General features: G+C 39.3%; 1 protein-coding gene across 3 annotated transcripts in view; it reads left to right on the forward strand.

The window, feature by feature from the left end:
- Positions 1-17,448, forward strand: part of LOC121043357 (membrane-spanning 4-domains subfamily A member 4A-like) — a 168,914-nt gene that overhangs the window by 46,730 nt on the left and 104,736 nt on the right. The gene's annotated exons all lie outside the window — the stretch shown is intronic.

Below are 17,448 nucleotides of genomic sequence, written 5' to 3' on the forward strand. Positions count from 1 at the left end.
TTTTTACTTTTTCTTTTTCTTTCTTTCTTTTTCTTTCTTTCTTTTTCTTTCTTTCTTTCTTTCTTCCTTTCTTCTTTCTTTCTTTCTTTTTTTTTTTTTTACAGTTTATTTATTTATTTTGAGAGGTGGGGGAGAACATGAACAGGGGAGGGGCAGAGAGAGAGAGAGAGAGAGAGAGAGAGAGAGGGAGAGAGAGAGAGAGAGAGAGAGAGAGAGAGAGAGAGAGAGAGAATCCTAAGCAGGCTCTGCACTGTCAGTGCACAGCCTGATGCAGGGCTCTCTAACTCACAGACTGTGAGATCATGACCTGAGCTGAAATCAAGAGTCAGATGTTTAACTGACTGAGCCACCCAGGTGCCCCTGGTGTTTCCTAATAAGATCAGGTCTCCCTAAATTGAAAATCCTGATGTGACAGCCTCTAGCCACTTTCCAGTTAGAACATACTAAAGTACCAATCCCCTTATAGTTTTTTCTGAATTTACTTTCTTGCATTCAGTTTCTCAGAACATGGAATCCTAATGGCGATCTTCCTTTATGAAAATCCTTTGATAGTGGGTTAGTGTTCTCTCAGTTAAGCAAACTCTATTCCAGTATACTTTGTAATATACCATTTCATCCCCATTACTCATGTTGTAGCTTTCCTATAAACCTTTTTCAGTCTCTCTTTCTCTCTCTCTCTCTCTCTCTCTCTCTCAGCATGATGACTGGGACAATGTTGTAATAGTCATAAAATGGTAGAAAGATAACCTGAAGTTTTGATTATGCTTTAATTCATGCAAGTGAATTCTGGAGATGCAGTTCTGGAAGTCTCAATCCTTGGAACATGAAAACCTAGAATTAATTCCCAGGCCTTTTATTAACTAGGTATGAGGTCTTGGCTAAGTGATATATTAACTTACATATTCATATTAAGTTACCTATTTATTCAAATATTGCATCTTTTATCTAAAAACGAGAATAAAAATTGTTACCTTGTAGGGCTTTTGTGAGTGAATTATAAACTATCTGGCAGGTAGTGGATGCTAAACAAATTATAATTATAAAAATAGCAGCAGTTAGCATTATTTTTATTATAATTGCTGTTTTAATCATGGTGGCTAAATGCTTTGTTTTACTTGGTGTTTGCAGTATTTCCAAAGTTTATCTTGGCTGGCTCTTTATCAGATAAGTGTTCAACAGATTTTTGTGACCTTAGCTATAGGAGCTTTAGAAATGTCAGAAGTTATTTTACCTCATTTCTACATTTCAGGGTGGTCATGGAATGCTGTAGCCCTTCTGATAATAAAGCATCTAGGCCCTTCGATACATGAGTGAGATAAATTTGTGCACTGCTTTTCTTTCTTCCTATATCTTTCCATTTCTTTTCATTTTCCAATATGCTAAAACCTACAATTTCCATGAAAAATGCTCTCATTCTAAAGTGGCTTATGGAATAATGTATAATACCCCTGTATTCCTCAGTGTTCCCAAATCAAGCTTCATTTGAAGCCTCTTACTGCTGGCTTTTCCAGGAAAATTGCAATGATCCAAGCGACCGACCTTCTCTGATTCACAGTTACTGGGGTCAAGTCTCTTCTTCCCTCAGCTTCCCTAATTCCCATGCTAGAAAGTTGCATGAAAGGCCCTCTGTGCTTTCTCTTATCCCTCTCTTCCTGTAGCTGAAGCTCAACTTTGCCTTTAAATTTCTTGTCTTCCTCTCTGGTACAAAATCTTCCCCTTTTTAAAGATGCATATTCATACTCTAGGCAGTAGCAGCTAACTATTGAGACCAGATGTCACCTGCTTAGGTGTTTGCAGATCCTCTGGTTTTCTCTTGCTCTTTCAATTACAGAGATCTTATCCCATGAATGATTGATGAAACCCAGTGCCCCTCCCAGGTATATCTCGGAAGGGGTAATTGGATATGAGGGAAGGGGATTATTTTAACCAGGGACTAAGGGGCAAACAAAATCATTTCCCAGAACATCATATAAGTAAAAACATACAATATATCAGAAACTAAAAATAAAGCCTTTAATCAGAAAGTAAGAAGGATACTGAAATGTAGGGTTTCTTTCCTTTTACTTTATTTTATTTTTTATTTATTTTAGAGAGAGAGTGCAAGCAGGAAAGAGTGGCAGAGGGAGGGAGGGAGGAAGGGGAGAGAGAGAGAGAGAGCATGAGAGAGAGTGTGAGAGTGTCCCAAGCAGGCTTCACGCTCAGCATGGAGCCGGATGCGGGGCTCCATCCCAAGACCCTGGGATCATGACCTGAGCCTAAAACAAGAGTCAGACGCTCAACAACTGAGCCACCCAGGTGCCCCTGAAATGTAGGGTTTCTGAAACCAGTGATACAGTAAGTATATCTAACAGAGAAGCTTACAGATGGCGAATACTGTCTGTGTGTTCCAACCTTTCAAAGATAAACTTTTCTCATATTTCCCTCTATCATGTGAGCAGACAACGAAAAATTACTAGAGATATGAGAAAATGTGAAATACAGAAACTGAAAGAAAAAAAGGTCAGAGACTATGTAAGAGAAGAAAACTTGACAAAAAAAATCCATTAATATACTCAGAAATGTAGGAAGAAATATTGCATCCATGAAATGGGAAGAGATACTACACAATGGAAATAGAGAACAAATAGATCTCTTGAAAATGAAAATGAAGGACGCCTGGGTGGCTTAGTCGGTTAAGTGACCGATTCTCGGTTTTGGCTCAGGTCATGACCTTACGGGTTCATGGGATTGAGCCCCATGTTGGGCTCTGCACTGACAATGTGGAGCCTTCTTGGGATTCTCTCTCACCCTCTTTCTCTCTGCTCCTCCTCTGCTAGCATGTGCTTTCTCATGTGCTCTCTTGCTCTCTCTCTCTCTCTCTCTCTCTCTCTCTCAAAAGAAAAAAAAATAATAAACCTTAAAAAAGAAAAAAAAAGAAAGAAAACAAAATTGATAGCCAAAAAGAAAATATCAGTAAAAGTATTGGGATGTAGTAGAGAAAATTAACCAGAATGTAGGGGAAAAAAGAGCAAGGTAATGTAAAAGAGAGAAAATACAATAGTAATAATAACAATAAACTGGCTAATTCAGGACATTCAATAGCAGTTACAGAAAGAGAAAAGAGAAAAAACAGGAGAAAATCATTTAAAATTTTGCAATTAAATTCTCGGAAGAATTGATGAAAATAGACCCACATGAATAAATTTCAGTATAGTTGGTACAAACAAAAACATCCTTTAAGATTCCAAGAGGGGAAAAAATTGAGTCACACCTAAAGGACTAGAAACCAGAATGGCTTTGGACTTTTCAAACAGCAATAGTAGAATTGAGGAGACAGTGAAGCCTTAAACATTCAGAAGAAAAAGCTGTTCTAATCTATAATTTATAGCCAAGACAGCCCATCAAACTTTTGAAGATCTCTAGATTAAAACATTTTCAGACATACACATTTTCCAAATGTTGCTTTCCACGTGCTTTTCTTCACAGGGCCACTGGAGACATGGAAGGGTATTCGAACTCATCAGCCATTAAGGAAAATGTAAATTAAAGCCACAATAATATATCACTACAAACTCATTAGAACAGTTAAAATAGAAAAGTGATAATACCAAATGCTAGTGTGGATGCAGAGAAATTGGATCTCTCATACGTTGCTGATGGGAATGTAAAAATTATAAAGTCACTTTGGAAAATAGTTTGGCAGGTTTTGTAACTCAGGAATTGCACTCTTGGACATTTATCCCAGAGAAATGAAACTTCACGTTAACACAAAAACCTGTACGGGAATGATTCTAACAGCTTTCTTCATAATGGAAAAGTACAGGAAGCAACCAAATGTCCTTTAGTCGATGAATGCTTAAAATCTGGTGGGAGCATGCAAGAATGGAATGCTATAAAAAGCATAGACTACTGATACACACAGCAACATGAATGGGCCTCAAGAGAATTATGCTTAGTGGAAAAAAAAGCTCTCAAGAGCTTGAATATTGTATAATTTTATTTAGGTAACATTCTTGAAATAGCAAAGCAATGGGAAGGAAAAACAGTGGTTGCCAGGAGACAGAGGTAGTGGTGGTGGTGAGGTGATAATACAAGGAGGAATCAAAAAGGAGTTGTTTTGTGGGTATGAAACAGTTCTGTATCTTGACTGTTGTGATGGTTACGGAAATATATACATAGGATAAAATCGTATGGAGCTAGACACAGCTAAACACATGCACGCACACACAAATAGATGACAAAAGATGTCAGAAACTGAATAATTTTAATTAACTGTAAATGTACCAGTGTCAATTTCCTGGTTTTGATATCGTGTTACAGATATATAAGATATAACCAATGGGGGAAGGTAGGTGAAGGGATACATCAGATACTTACCTTTGCAGCTTCAAAGAATTTTGAATGAGCCTAAAAATACTTCAAAATGTAAAGTTAAAAAAACTTCACAATCCAAACGCTCTGGGACGCAGCGAAGGCAGTCCTGAGAGGAAAATACATTGCAATCCAGGCCTATCTCAAGAAACAAGAAAAATCCCAAATACAAAATCTAACAGCACACCTAAAGGAAATAGAAGCAGAACAGCAAAGGCAGCCTAAACCCAGCAGAAGAAGAGAAATAATAAGGATCAGAGCAGAAATAAACAATATAGAATCTAAAAAAACTGTAGAGCAGATCAACGAAACCAAGAGTTGGTTTTTTGAAAAAATAAACAAAATTGACAAACCTCTAGCCAGGCTTCTCAAAAAGAAAAGGGAGATGACCCAAATAGATAAAATCATGAGTGAAAATGGAATTATTACAACCAATCCCTCATAGATACAAGCAATTATCAGGGAATACTATGAAAAATTATATGCCAACAAATTGGACAACCTGGAAGAAATGGACAAATTCCTGAACACCCACACTCTTCCAAAACTCAATCAGGAGGAAATAGAAAGCTTGAACAGACCCATAAGCAGCGAAGAAATTGAATCGGTTATCAAAAATCTCCCAACAAATAAGAGTCCAGGACCAGATGGCTTCCCAGGGGAGTTCTACCAGACGTTTAAAGCAGAGATAATACCTATCCTTCTCAAGCTATTCCAAGAAATAGAAAGGGAAGGAAAACTTCCAGACTCATTCTATGAAGCCAGTATTACTTTGATTCCTAAACCAGACAGAGACCCAGTAAAAAAAGAGAACTACAGGCCAATATCCCTGATGAATATGGATGCCAAAATTCTCAATAAGATACTAGCAAATCGAATTCAACGGCATATAAAAAGAATTATTCACCATGATCAAGTGGGATTCATTCCTGGGATGCAGGGCTGGTTCAACATTCGCAAATCAATCAACGTGATACATCACATTAACAAAAAAAAAGAGAAAAACCATATGATCCTGTCAATCGATGCAGAAAAGGCCTTTGACAAAATCCAGCACCCTTTCTTAATAAAAACCCTTGAGAAAGTCGGGATAGAAGGAACATACTTAAAGATCATAAAAGCCATTTATGAAAAGCCCACAGCTAACATCATCCTCAATGGGGAAAAACTGAGAGCTTTTTCCCTGAGATCAGGAACACGACAGGAATGCCCACTCTCACCGCTGTTGTTTAACATAGTGCTGGAAGTTCTAGCATCAGCAATCAGACAACAAAAGGAAATCAAAGGCATCAAAATTGGCAAAGATGAAGTCAAGCTTTCGCTTTTTGCAGATGACATGATATTATACATGGAAAATCCGACAGACTCCACCAAAAGTCTGCTAGAACTGATCCATGAATTCAGCAAAGTTGCAGGATACAAAATCAATGTACAGAAATCAGTTGCATTCTTATACACTAACAATGAAGCAACAGAAAGACAAATAAAGAAACTGATCCCATTCACAATTGCACCAAGAAGCATAAAATACCTAGCAATAAACCTAACCAAAGATGTAAAGGATCTGTATGCTGAAAACTATAGAAAGCTTATGAAGGTAATTGAAGAAGATTTAAAGAAATGGAAAGACATTCCGTGCTCATGGATTGGAAGAATAAATATTGTCAAAATGTCAATACTACCCAAAGCTATCTACACATTCAATGCAATCCCAATCAAAATTGCACCAGCATTCTTCTCGAAGCTAGAACAAGCAATCCTAAAATTCATATGGAACCACAAAAGGCCCCGAATAGCCAAAGTAATTTTGAAGAAGAAGACCAAAGCAGGAGGCATCACAATCCCAGACTTTAGCCTCTACTACAAAGCTGTCATCATCAAGACAGCATGGTATTGGCACAAAAACAGACACATAGACCAATGGAATAGAATAGAAACCCCAGAACTAGACCCACAAACGTATGGCCAACTCATCTTTGACAAAGCAGGAAAGAACATCCAATGGAAAAAAGACAGTCTCTTTAACAAATGGTGCTGGGAGAACTGGACAGCAACATGCAGAAGGTTGAAACTAGACCACTTTCTCACACCATTCACAAAAATAAACTCAAAATGGATGAAGGACCTGAATGTGAGACAGGAAACCATCAAAACCTTAGAGGAGAAAGCAGGAAAAGACCTCTCTGACCTCAGCCGTTGCAATCTCTTACTCGACACATCCCCAAAGGCAAGGGAATTAAAAGCAAAAGTGAATTACTGGGACCTTATGAAGATAAAAAGCTTCTGCACAGCAAAGGAAACAACCAACAAAACTAAAAGGCAACCGACGGAATGGGAAAAGATATTTGCAAATGACATATCGGACAAAGGGCTAGTATCCAAAATCTATAAAGAGCTCACCAAACTCCACACCCGAAACGCAAATAACCCAGTGAAGAAATGGGCAGAAAACATGAATAGACACTTCTCTAAAGAAGACATCTGGATGGCCAACAGGCACATGAAAAGATGTTCAGCGTCGCTCCTTATCAGGGAAATACAAATCAAAACCACACTCAGATATCACCTCACGCCAGTCAGAGTGGCCAAAATGAACAAATCAGGAGACTATAGATGCTGGAGAGGATGTGGAGAAACGGGAACCCTCTTGCACTGTTGGTGGGAATGCAAATTGGTGCAGCCACTCTGGAAAGCAGTGTGGAGGTTCCTCAGAAAATTAAAAATAGACCTACCCTATGACCCAGCAATAGCACTGCTAGGAATTTATCCAAGGGACACAGGAGTACTGATGCATAGGGGCACTTGTACCCCAATGTTCATAGCAGCACTCTCAACAATAGCCAAATTATGGAAAAATCCTAAATGTCCATCAACTGATGAATGGATAAAGAAATTGTGGTTTATATACACTATGGAATACTACGTGGCAATGAGAAAAAATGAATATGGCCTTTTGTAGCAACGTGGATGGAACTGGAGAGTGTGATGCTAAGTGAAATAAGCCATACAGAGAAAGACAGATACCATATGGTTCCACTCTTATGTGGATCCTGAGAAACTTAACAGGAACCCATGGGGGAGGGGAAGGAAAAAAAAAAAAAGAGGTTAGAGTGGGAGAGAGCCAAAGCATAAGAGACTGTTGAGAACTGAGAACAAACTAAGGGTTGATGGGGGGTGGGAGGGAGGAGAGGGTGGGTGATGGGTATTGAGGAGGGCACCTTTTGGGATGAGCACTGGGTGTTGTATGGAAACCAATTTGACAATAAATTTCATATATAAATAAAAAAAAAACTTCACAGACTTTGAAAAGTAAAAAAAATATATATTATTGAGGTATGTACCAAAATAAAGTATATGTGGGTATTAATTTTTATTTTTATGTTAGAAAATGATCCAGAAAACAGTTCTTAGGAACATTAAAATCAATGTGCTTCCATTATCTTGGCTGTTGTAAATAATGCTGCGATATGCGTGTGAGTGCATATATCTTTTCAAATTAGTGTTCCTGTTTCCTTTGGCTAAATAACCAGTAGTGGGATTACTAGAGCATATGGTATTTCCATTTTTATTTTTTTGAAGGACCTCCATACTCTTCCACAGTGGCCGTCCCAGTTTACATTCCCACCAACAGGGCACAAGGATTCCTTTTTCTCCACATGCTTGCCAACACTTGTTATTTCTTGTCTTTTTTATTTTAGCCATTCTGACATGTGTAAGATGATACCTCACTGTGTATTTGATTTGCATTTCCCTGGTGATTAGAGATGTTGAGCATCTTCTGCGTCTGTTGGTCATCTGTATGTTTTCTTTGGGGAAATGTCTCTTCAGGTCTTCTGCCCATTTTTAGAAATCAGATTGTTTGGGGCTTTTTGGTGTTGACTTCTATAAATTGTTTACATATTTCAGATATTAACCCTGTGTCAGATATATCATTTGCAAATATCTTCTCCCCTTCAGCCAGTTGCCTTTCTATTCTGTTGAAGGTTTCCTTTGCTGTGCAAAAGTTTTCCACTTTGAGGTAGTCCCAGTAGTTTTTGCTTTATTTTGTTTTGTTTCCATTTCCCTTGCCTTAGGTGATGTATCTAGAAAAATGTTTCTGTGACCAATGTCAGTGAAATTACTACCTGTGTTCTCTTCCGGGATTTTTATGGTTTTAGGTCTCAATTTAGGCATTTAGTCTGTTTTGGGTTTATTTTTGTGTATGGTATCAGAAACTGGTTGACTTCATTCTTTTGTATAGCGTCCAGTTTTCCCAACATCATTTGTTGAAGAGACTGTCTTTTCCCCTTTGTATATTCTCACCTCTTTTGTCAAAGATTAATTGGCCATGTAAGTGTGGGTTTATTTCTGGGTTCTGTATTCTGTTCTATTGATCTATGTGTCTGTTTTTTTTAATATGAAATTTATTGTCAAATTGGTTTCCATACAACACCCAGTGCTCATCCCAACAGGTGCCCTCCTCAATACCATCACCCATCCTCCCCTCCCTCCCATCCCCTGTCAACCCTCAGTTTGTTCTCAGTTTTTAAGAGTCTCTTATGTGTCTGTTTTTGTGCCAGTACCATACTGTCTGATTGCTACAGCTTTGTAGTGTATCTTGAAATTTAGGATTGTGATACCTCCAAGCTTTGTTCTTCTTCCTCATGATTGCTTTGTCTACTCACGGTCTCTTACGGTTCCATACAAATTTTAGTATTATTTGTTCTACTTCTACGAAAGGTGCTGTTGGTATTTTGATAGGGATTACATTGAGCCTAGATATGGAAGTGACCTAAGGATCCATAGATAGATAAATGGGTAAAGAAGATATGGTGTATGTGTACACACACACACACACACACACACACACACACACACACACACATTGTGAAGCCATAAAAAGTGAGATGAGATCTTTCCATTTGCAACAACATGGATGGACCTAGAAGGTCTAATTATGCCAAGTGAAACAAGAGTGAGAAAGACAAATACCATACGATTTCACTCATATATGGAATCTAAAATACAAAAGAAATGTATGAACAAATACGAAGCAGAATCAGACCCATAAATACAGAGAACAAACTGATGGTTGCCAAAAGGAAGAGGGAGGGAGAGGGGGATGGGAAATGAGTGAAAGGGAGTGAGAGATACAGGCTTCCAGTTATGGCATGAGTAAGTCACGGGAATAGAAGGCACAGCATAAGGAACATAGTGATGCTGTAATGGTGTTGTGTGGTGACAGATGTTAGCTGTACTTGTGGGGAGCACAGTGTAACATACAGAGAAGTTGAATCACTATGTTGTATGCCTGAAAGTAATGTAACATGGTGTATCAACTATACTCAAATAAAAAAATTTTAAATCAGTAAATGTGTTATACCCATATGTGGCAAAAGGATGCAAACGTCTACTGTACTTTCTTTTGTTTGCATTTTGTTTTATTTTTCATAACAAGGGAGGATAAGTGAGAAATCAGTGAAATTTTAAAAAAGGCTGTGGAAAAAATCCAGGGATAATGGAAAAGAGATTTGGGGATGACAGCTGTGTACCAGCAATAGAAGGTGGATAGGCTTCTCCAAGAGAAGTTTCTCCAGGAGAAACTCCTTCAAAATGAAAAAATGGATACGATTTGTGATATGAATCAATGTGTTAAGAAATTTAGAAAGCTGGAGAGTTTGAAGTTGAAAGGAAACAAAAAAGAAAAAGCAAGCAAGTAAAGAAAAACACCATTACAGAGGAAAAAACACTGCAAGAGAAAGAATAGTTTATTAAGTGGCTCAGTTCTGGCGGCATATATAAAGAGATTAGAAAACACATGTCTCTATGCCTAAACTATGAGTTTATAGAGAGAATGGAGGATGGGGAACATTTATTTGTGTCATCATGTTGGGGGTTGGAAAGAGGAAAGGGAGTTAAATTCTGATCTCCCACAATGAGGAGATCCATGCTTCTTCACTTTCTTCACATAAAGGCATTCATATAAAATGATATTTGTCTGGTGTGTGGCTGAATTAGAGGTGTTTAGAGTTCCACGTGGAGCTATTTGTTACTCAAGATAATGTCGTATGACTAGTTATCTTTAAAATCATGTGAATATAGAACTGTGGTTATTGGAACCCTAGAAAATGACTGCTTTGGTTGCGTGTGTGACAAGTTCATGTAGCAAAAGGAAAAATGATGCATCATGATATATTGAATCATCTTTCTTCTTTCTTTATTGTGCATCAGGGATGTGATCAGAAGAATTATGGCACCCAAGAAAATTCCATGCCCTAATTCCCAGGACTGTGAATGTGACAGGATATCACACCCAAAAATAGGTTACCTTGAATGGCAAAAGGAATTTTACTGTGTTTACTTTTAAATAGGGAGATCATCCTAGATTATCTGAGTGGGTCCCATGTAATCCTGGGACCCCTTAGAACTAGAAGCAGGAGAAGTTTGAGAAGGATTTGACAAGTCATGGTTGTCTTGAAGATGGAGAGGGCCACATGAGAAGAAATGGAAGTGACTTCTAGGAGCAGAGAGAAGCCCCCAGGTGGCATTCAGCCAGGAAGCAGGGTCCTCTGACCTCAGATGTGAGGAGCTGTGTTCTTCCAATAAGAAGTCTTCCGACTTGGAAGAGGACTGCACTCCTCAGGACCACAAACCTGGCCAGTACTCGAATTTTAGCCAAGTGACGCTCTGAACAAATAATCTAACCAGGCTGTTTAGGACTTCTGACACACAGAAACAGAGATAATAAACTTGTGCTGTTTTAAGAAGCTGCATGTCTGTTAATGTGTCACACATCAATAGCTAATACAAGGGGGAAAAGGTAAGGCTGTTAACCATTTTGAACAAGGTTTTTTGTCTTAGCAGTTCTATTACTCTGAGGAGGCTAACCTCTCTGACAAATAATTCCAAGCTTTCCTTGGCCTAGTACCATAAAAGTTTTCTTTTTTAGGTCACAAGCCAACTGAATGTTCAGCAATGGATTTAATGTATGCAGTTATTTATGAACTGGGTCAGTTCTCCATACATCTTAGCATCTTCTGGGTCCTGGATTCTCTGCATCTGGCCAGTACAGGAGGGAAGAGAGATTATGAGAAAAATACAGGGGATTTGAGGAGCCAAGCCTAGGAGTGGTGAGCATTGCCTCACCGACATTCCACTGGTGGTTACCTTCTCACCCACTCAGATCCCTCTCACCTGCCGTCATCCATAAGTGGGAAATTTAATCTAGCAAATGAAAGTGTACTTGTGAACAGTCAGCTCATTTTTCCCCCAGGGTCTTGGGAACTGTAGGTATAAGGTAGTATTTGAAAATCAACTCTTCGGGGCACCTGAGTGGCTCAGTCGGTTAAGCGTCCGACTTCAGCTCAGGTCACGATCTCGCGGTCCATGAGTTTGAGCCCCGCGTCGGGCTCTGGGCTGATGGCTCAGAGCATGGAGCCTGCTTCCGATTCTGTGTCTCCCTCTCTCTCTGCCCCTCCCCCGTTCATGCTGTGTCTCTCTGTGTCTCAAAAATAAATAAACGTTAAAAAAAAAAAAAAAAGAAAATCAACTCTTCCCCTGTCAAGTGCCATCTCCCTCTCCCATCCCCCAGCCAAAATTCCAAAGGGAACCAAGGCCCGTCACCAAACTTGCTTGTACCGCACAAACACCCAACACTGTGCTTCTGTGGATCCATCCCTCCCACGGGCCTGCCTCCCTCCCAGTGCTGCAGGGCCCCTACCACAGGGGACCTCTGATGGCAAAGCGAGCTAAGCCTGCCCCTCCTGCCCCTGTGCACCTTGCAGGTCCACCCCGGCTAATACGCCCTTGGCCAGATCCATGGAAGCAGCACCACAAGCCTGGCATTGTGCAAGTAGCCCAGACAGGGGCCACACCACACCACAGTGAGTCCTGCCCCTGGGAGAGGGGAAGATAAGGTCCACACCAGTCTGACTGCGGCCTCGCCCACCAACATAAGTTACTCTGGACAGCACAGGGGAAGTACCCTGCAGTTTGGAGCTACCACAGGGACTACCCAAAATGACAAAACGGAAGAATTCTCCTCAAAAGAAACTCCAGGAAGTAGAGACAGCTAACGAATTGATCAAAACCGATTTAAGCAATATAACGAAACAAGAATTTAGAATAATAGTCATAAAATTTATTGCTGGGCTTCAAAAAAGCATAGAGGACAGCAGAGAATCTATTGCTACAGAGATCAAGTGACTAAGAAATAGTCATGAGGAACTAAAAAATGCTATAAATGAGGTGCAGAATAAAATGGAGGTGGCCATAGCACGGATTGAAGAGGCAGAGGAGAGAATAGGTGAATTAGAAGATAAAATTATGGAAAAAGGGGAAGCTGAGAAAAAGAGAGATAAAAAAAATCCAGGAGTATGAGGGGAGAATTAGAGAAGTAAGTGATGCAATCAAACAGAACAATATCCGTATCATAGGAATTCCAGAAGAAGAAGAGAGAGAGAAAGGAGCTAAAGGTGTACTTGAACAAATCATAGCTGAGAACTTCCCTGATCTGGGGAAGGAAAAAGGCATTGAAATCCAAGAGGCACAGAGAACTCCCTTCAGATGTAACTTGAACCGATCTTCTGCATGACATATCAAAGTGAAACTGGCAAAATACAAGGATAAATAGAGAATTCTGGAAGCAGCTAGGGATAAACAGGCTCTAACTTATAAAGGTAGACCCATAGGACTAGTGGCAGACCTATCTACTGAAACTTGGCAGGCCGGGAAGGAATGGCAGGAAATCTTCAATGTGATGAGCAGAAAAAAATATGCAGCCAAGAATCCTTTATCCAGCAAGTCTGTCATTCAGAATAGAAAGAGAGATAAACCTTTTCCAAACAAACAAAAACTGAAGGAATTCATCACCACTAAACCAGCCCTACAAGAGATCCTAAGGGGGATTCTGTGAGTGAAATGTTGCAAGGACCACAAAGTAGCAGAGACATCACTACCAGCATGAAACCTACAGACATCACAATGACTAAACCCATATCTTTCAATAACACTGAATGTAAATGGACTAAATGCTCCAACCAAAAGACATAGGGTGTCAGAATGGATAAAAAAAACAAGACCCATCTAATTGCTGTCTACAAGAGACTCATTTTAGAACTGAGGACACCTTCAGATTGAAAGTGAGGAGATGGAGAACTATCTATCATGCTACTGGAAGTCAAAAGAAAGCTGGTGTATCCATACTTATACCAGACAAACTAGACTTTAAATTAAAGGCTGTAACAAGAGATGAAGAAGGGCATTATATAATAATTACAGGGTCTATCCATCATGACAGCTAACAATTATAAATGTCTCTGCACCGAATATGGGAGCCCCAAAATATATAAAACAATCACAAACATAAGCAACCTTATTGATAAGAATGTGGTAATTGCAGGGGACTTTAATACCCCACTTACAACAATGGATAGATCATCTAGACACAGTATCAATAAAGAAACAAGGGCCCTGAATGATACATTGGATCAGATGGACTTGACAGATATATTTAGAACTCTGCACCCCAAAGCAACAGAATATACTTTCTTCTCGAGTGCACATGGAACATTCTCCAAGATAGATCACATACTGGGTCACAAAACAGCCTTTCATAAGTATACAAGAATTGAGATCATACCATGCATACTTTCGGACCACAATGCAATGAAGCTTGAAATCAACCACAGGAAAAAGTCTGGAAAACCTCCAAAAGCATGGAGGTTAAAGAACACCCTACTAAAGAATGAATGGGTCAACGAGGCAATTAGAGAAGAAATTAAAAAATATATGGAAACAAACAAAATGAAAATACAACAATCCAAACGCTTTGGGACGCAGCGAAGGCAGTCCTGAGAGGAAAATACAGTGCAATCCAGGCCTATCTCCAGAAACAAGAAAAATCCCAAATATAAAATCTAACAGCACACCTAAAGGAAATAGAAGCAGAACAGCAAAGATACCCCAAATCCAGCAGAAGAAGAGAAATAATAAAGATCAGAGCAGAAATAAACAACATAGAATCTAAAAAAACTATAGAGCAGATCAATGAAACCAAGAGTTGGTTTTTTGAAAAATAAACAAAATTGATAAACCTCTAGCCAGGCTTCTCAAAAAGAAAAGGGAGATGACCAAATAGATAAAATAGAAATTGGAATTATTACAACAAATACCTCAGAAATACAAGCAATTTTCAGAGAATACTATGAAAAATTATATGCCAGAAAACTGGACAACCTGGAAGAAATGGACAAATTCCTAAGCACCCACACACTTCCAGAACTCAAACAGGAAGAAATACAAAACTTGAACAGACCCATAACCAGCGAAGAAATTGAATCAGTTATCAAAACTCTCCCAACCAGTAAGAGTCCAGGACCAGATGGCTTCCCTGTGGAATTCTACCAGACATTTAAAGCAGAGATAAAACCTATCCTTCTCAAGCTTTTCCAAAAAATAGAAAGGGAAGGAAAACTTCCAGACTCATTCTCTGAAGCCAGCATTACTTTGATTCCCAAACCAGACAGTGACCCAACAAAAAAAAAAAAAAAGAGAACTACAGGCCAATATCCCTGATGAATATGGATGCAAAAATTCCCAACAAGATACTAGCAAATCGAATTCAACAGGATATAAAAAGAATTATTCACCATGATCAAATGGAATTCATTCCTGGGCTGCAGGGCTGGTTCAACATTCATTCACAAATCAATCAATGTGATACATTGAATTAATAAAAGAAAAGATAAGAGCCCTATGATCCTGTCAATCGATGCAGAAAAAGCATTTGACAAAATTCAGCATCCTTTCTTAATAAAAACCCTCGAGAAAGTCAGGATAGAAGGAACATACTTAAACATCATAAAAGCCATTTATGAAGAGCCCACAGCTAATACCATCCTCAATGGGGAAAAACTGAGAGCTTTCCCCCTGAGATCAGGAACACGACAGGGATGTCCACTGTCACCGCTGTTGTTTAACATAGTGTTGGAAGTGCTAGCATCAGCAATCAGACAACAAAAGGAAATAAGGAAATCAAAGGCATCAAAATTGGCAAAGATGAAGTCAAGCTTTCACTTTTTGCAGATGACATGGTATTCTACATGGAAAACCCGATAGACTCCACCAAAAGTGTGCTAGAACTGATACATGAATTCAGCAAAGTCGCAGGATACAAAATTAATGTACGGAAGTCAGTTGCATTCTTATACACTAATAATGAAGCAACAGAAAGACAAATAAAGAAACTGATACCATTCACAATTGCACCAAGAATCATAAAATACCTAGCAATAAACCTAACCAAAGATGTAAAGGATCTGTATGTTGAAAACTATAGAAAGCTTATGAAGAAAATTGAAAAAGATACAAAGAAATGGAAAAACATTCCGTGCTCATGGATTGGAAGAATAAATATTGTTAAAGTGTCAATACTATCCAAAGCAATCTACACATTCAATGTAATCCCAATCAAAATTGCACCAGCATTCTTCTCAAAGCTACAACAAACAATCCTAAAATCTGTATGGAACCACAAAAGACCCCGAATAGCCAAAGTAATTTTGAAAAAACACCAAAGCAGGAGGCATCACAATCCCAGACTTTAGCCTCTACTACAAAGCTATAATCATCAAGACAGCATGGTATTGGCACAAAAACAGACACATAGACCAATGGAATAGAATAGAAACCCCAGAATTAGACCCACAAAAGTATGGCCAACTAATCTTTGACAAAGCAAGAAAGAATATCCAATGGAAAAAAGACGGTTTCTTTAACAAATGGTGCTGGGAGAACTGGACAGCAACATGCAGAAGAATAAAACTAGACCACTTTCTTACACCATTCACAAAAACAAACTCAAAATGGATAAAGGACCTGAATGTGAGACAGGAAACCATCAAAACCCTAGAGGAGAAAGCAGGAAAAGACCTCTCTGACCTCAGCTGCAGCAATTTCTTACTTGACACATCCCCAAAGGCAAGGGAATTAAAAGCAAAAATGAACTACTGCGACCTCATGAAGATAAAAAGCTTCTGCACAACAAAGGAAACAACCAACAAAACTAAAACGCAACCAACGGAATGGGAAAGGATATTTGCAAATGACATATTGGACAAAGGGCTAGTATCCAAAATCTATAAAGAACTCACCAAACTCCACACCCGAAAAACAAATAATCCAGTGAAGAAGTGGGCAGAAGACATAAATAGACACTTCTCTAAAGAAGACATCCGGATGGCCAACAGGCACATGAAAAGATGATCGCCACTCCTCATCAGGGAAATACAAATCAAAACCACACTCAGATATCACCTCACTCCAGTCAGAGTGGCTAAAATGAACAAATCAGGAGACTATAGATGCTAGCGAGGATGTGGAGAAACGGGAACCCTCTTGCACTGTTGGTGGGAATACAAACTGGTGCAGCCATTCTGGAAAACAGTGTGGAGGTTCCTCAAAAAATTAAAAAGAGACCTACCCTATGACCCAGCAATAGCACTGCTAGGAATTTACCAAGGGATACAGGAGTACTGATGCATAGGGGCACTTGTACCCCAATGTTTATAGCAGCACTTTCAACAATAGCCAAATTATGGAAAGGGCCTAAGTGTCCATCAACTGGTGAATGGATAAAGAAATTGTGGTTTATATGCACCATGGAATACTACTTGGCAATGGAATACTACTTGGCAATGGGAAAGAATGAAATATGGCCTTTTGTAGCAACATGGATGGAACTGGAGAGTGTTATGCTAAGTGAAATAAGTCATACAGAGAAAGACAGATACCATATGTTTTCACTTACGTGGATCCTGAGAAACTTAACAGAAAACCATGGGGGAGGGGAAGGGGAAAAAAAGTTAGAGAGGGAGAGAACCAAACCATAAGAGACTCTTAAAAACTGAGAATAGGGGCGCCTGGGTGGCGCAGTCGGTTAAGCGTCCGACTTCAGCCAGGTCACGATCTCGCGGTCCGGGAGTTCGAGCCCCGCGTCAGGCTCTGGGCTGATGGCTCAGAGCCTGGAGCCTGTTTCCGATTCTGTGTCTCCCTCTCTCTCTGCCCCTCCCCCGTTCATGCTCTGTCTCTCTCTGTCCCAAAAATAAATAAAATGTTGAA

This window comes from Herpailurus yagouaroundi, unplaced genomic scaffold (assembly GCF_014898765.1).
Source record: "Herpailurus yagouaroundi ecotype Mexico unplaced genomic scaffold, PumYag 187, whole genome shotgun sequence".
NCBI classification, from domain to species: Eukaryota; Metazoa; Chordata; class Mammalia; order Carnivora; family Felidae; genus Herpailurus; species Herpailurus yagouaroundi.